The sequence below is a fragment of the Arachis ipaensis genome, chromosome B01, assembly GCF_000816755.2.
Source record: "Arachis ipaensis cultivar K30076 chromosome B01, Araip1.1, whole genome shotgun sequence".
Lineage (NCBI taxonomy): Eukaryota > Viridiplantae > Streptophyta > Magnoliopsida > Fabales > Fabaceae > Arachis > Arachis ipaensis.
In genome coordinates this window covers 3,974,587-3,978,069 of record NC_029785.2, presented here as the reverse complement: position 1 = coordinate 3,978,069, position 3,483 = coordinate 3,974,587, and positions in this window count along the sequence as shown.

The following is a 3,483-nucleotide window of genomic DNA, read 5'->3' as shown; positions in this document are numbered from 1 at the left end:
CAAATTAATTCATATCTATTTAATAAAAATATAATAATTTCTAATATTTTTTAAAATTTTTAGATCAATCCCTTCGTCCAAATGAATAATATTAAATCGAATAATGTTCTTTATTTGTTCATTGTAAGTTCTACACATACATGGCAGGATTTAATAATTTAAAATATAGTTATCATAAAGATATAAATGTTACATCAAGATTCAAGAATCATGGATTGGTGTAATTGTCATGTAACATAATTCACCGTAAATTCGAGAGTATGCTTGTTTTTCCATTGAACTTCGGACCTAGATGCATGAGTGCCATGTGGACTAAACTGCGTGAACATAATTTTAGGCTAGAAAACTACAAAAGAAAAAAGTAAATTAATTAAGAATAATAAAAGTTGACTAAAATTATAGTGACCCTAGCTAGTGTTCAAATGACGGATATATAAATTATAAAAAAATAAGTAGGAAAGAATAAAAACTAATTTAAATTTATTCTATATTCTTTTTTTTATCAACCATAAAAAAACTCGAACTGACGATTTTTTAGTTGAGTATGAAAAGATCATATTATTTGAGTTATAATTTATTGATAATTTATTCTATATTCTTAATTATTAATAAATTTTTTAAATAANNNTTGTCTTTCTAATATTACGATAAATTATCCTACAATATTTTTTAAGGTTAAAAAAACACTTTAAATTGTGGAACAACCACTTAATAATTTTTTTATACCGAAAGGATGAGTTTTCTATTACTAAGTGGAAAAGGCATATGGCGTGAAAGACTCCAGTACATATAAACTTGGCTCCTCTTTTTACGAGTGGTTATCTTTTTTTATGGTGTCTTAATTCTATTTTTTTTTTAAGGTGATTTAAATTTGATAATACAGATCTAAATTTGAAAAGATACACTGAAGATTATTTTTTATTCACAAAAATATTTTTAAATCAAGAACAAATTTAGACTCTATTAGAAAAAAGAAAAAATATCTTATAATATTACATATTTTTGTATAAATTTAAGAATCAAATTCACTTGTTTGCTTTCATAAGGTATACTACGAAGGCAGAGGCACTGAAAGCAATACAAGAGATGGACCAAATGCGATTGTGGGGTAAACAGATCTTTGTGGGAGAGACTAAGTATCGGAAATAGTTTGATGATAAGGCGAAACATGTTACAGAAGATGCCGCTAATACCAGATATATTTAGCAGAGTTTAATTAGCTATGGGAACCACCAAGTGACCGTGGTGGATGGTTTGAACAGCATGAAGCAGATAGGAGAGGCAAGTAGAGTAGGATGCAGCCCAGAGTTGGAATTTGGCGTCCGTACTAAATCACAGGAGATACCATTAAAGATGGGGTGGGACAAGGCAGCGGAGATGGTGACACAGGTGGCACTGGCTGACGAATAAGGAATGGATAGAAGGGTCATTTCCCTCAAAGAACTGGATGAATGGCGTACGGAAATTTCGGTAAATTTGAAAAAAGCAACGAAAGCTCTTATAATTAGATCGACAGTTATGAGATTGCATTTAATTGATGAAGACGCTACTCCTAGGATAAGGGGCCCAATAACGTAGATCAGCATACTAAAGAGAATATGTGTGATGTAGGCCAAAACCACATAAGCGCTCATGAGCTAGCTTATCCGGGAGGATGGGCGGTTCGAGTAACCCAACCAGGATGTGGAACATGGGATGTACTCCCAGGTAGGAGCGTGGTGCCGCGTGAGGATAGGAAGGGGATTGGAGTTGATCACACTCATGTTGCTACCGTAAGGTGTGATGGTGACTTCATCATACTGCACTTTCACAAGGAGTTCTTGGCAGCTGCTGCGGGTGGTGGTGCAGGGGATACAATACATTGGACAGTGATGAGAGAGGAGGGTCTTGGGTATCACGTAGCTGTGGTGGATAACGTGAATCACAATAGCGACGCAGGATATGATGGAGGAGTAGTAGGGATGGAAGATGGCCGGCAGAAGGTCAACGGTGGTGCCAGCGGAGATGTTTGGAAAGCGGTCACTGTCATGGCGAGTGACGAGTTTGACGTTGGCGCTGCCGCCGCTGGTCCGCTCCGTGCCGTGAAGGAGCATGACGGTGTTGGAGGGCACAAGCCAGTGCCAATAGTGGAAACCTCTATGGTAATGAAGGTAAACGACGTAGGGATGAATGATTTCTCTTGTGCAGGGATACTTCATGCGGTCAACAACTCTGTGATAGATGGCGACAATCTATTGGATGGGGAGGAAGGGGGAAGAATAATAGGGAGCTTGAATGAAACTAATGTCATATCACATACGGTTCACGAAAGTCTCGATGGGAGTGTAAAGAAGAACATTGTTACAAGATTGGTAAAGGATGATGGAGTAAAGGAAGCAGATTCAGGGGGAGAGGATACTCTAAGGGAGGGAACATGCTTTGAAGAGGATGGGACGGTCAGGAACTTGGAGGATGTTGGACATTCTGAAAAGGATGTAATCAGTGATTAGAATATTGTGAAGCAAATAAAAAATTGGGATAAAGACTTGGGTAAAAACAGAGTTGTTTGGGCCTTGGCAGTGGAATCAGGGGATGTCTCATATGACGAGGAAGACGATATTATGGCAGCTCTTCAAGCTCAAAATGAAATGCTTGCATAGAAACGAAGGCAAGCAAAGCAAAAGGAGAAAGCAAGAAGGAGCCGGCCTAAAAACCGGAATAAGGTGTGTAATAATGTGCTTAAATGATTTATAGTTTTTGGAATGTGAGGGGTATTGGGGGTGTTGGAAAAGTGGGTATGGTTAAAAATTTTAAGAGAAAAAATAATGTGAATATACTAGGCTTGATAGAGACAGAGAAGAATGAAGTTACTAAGTTTGACGTAGTGCAAATTTGGGGAAATGATGCGGTGGATTGGGAATATGTAGGTTTCGAAGGGGCTTATGGAGGTCTATTGTTAATGTGGGACAAAATGATTTTTAAGTTGAGTAACTGTTATAAAGGGGAGAGGTGGCTGTGTGTGGAAGGGGTGTTGATGAGCAATAATTTTCATTGTGCGTTTTGTTTGGTGTATGGTGCGCATGTCAGAGAGGAGAAGCTAATTGTGTGGGAGGAGTTGAGTTTTATTGCTGGAGTATGACAGGTCCCAATTTGTTATATGGGTGATTTTAATGAGGCTGTGAGAGTATAAGAAAGAAAAGGAGCTAATGCTTTAACAGCATCAGCGGAAGATTTTAAAGACTGGATACGGGATATGGAGTTAGTGGATTTAGAACTGAATGATCACAAATTTACATGGTTCAGAGGCCAATCTTGCAGTCACATTGATAGAGTCTTCGTTAGCCTGGAATGGCTTGAACAGTTTCCTGAGATGCGGCTTAAAAGTGGGCCAAGAGGTTTATCTGCTCATTGTCTTTTGATAGTGGAGGATAGTAGATTAAGAGGGGGGGGGCAAGGCCATTTCAAAGTTTGGATTCTTGGTTCTCACATGACGGGTTTCTTAGA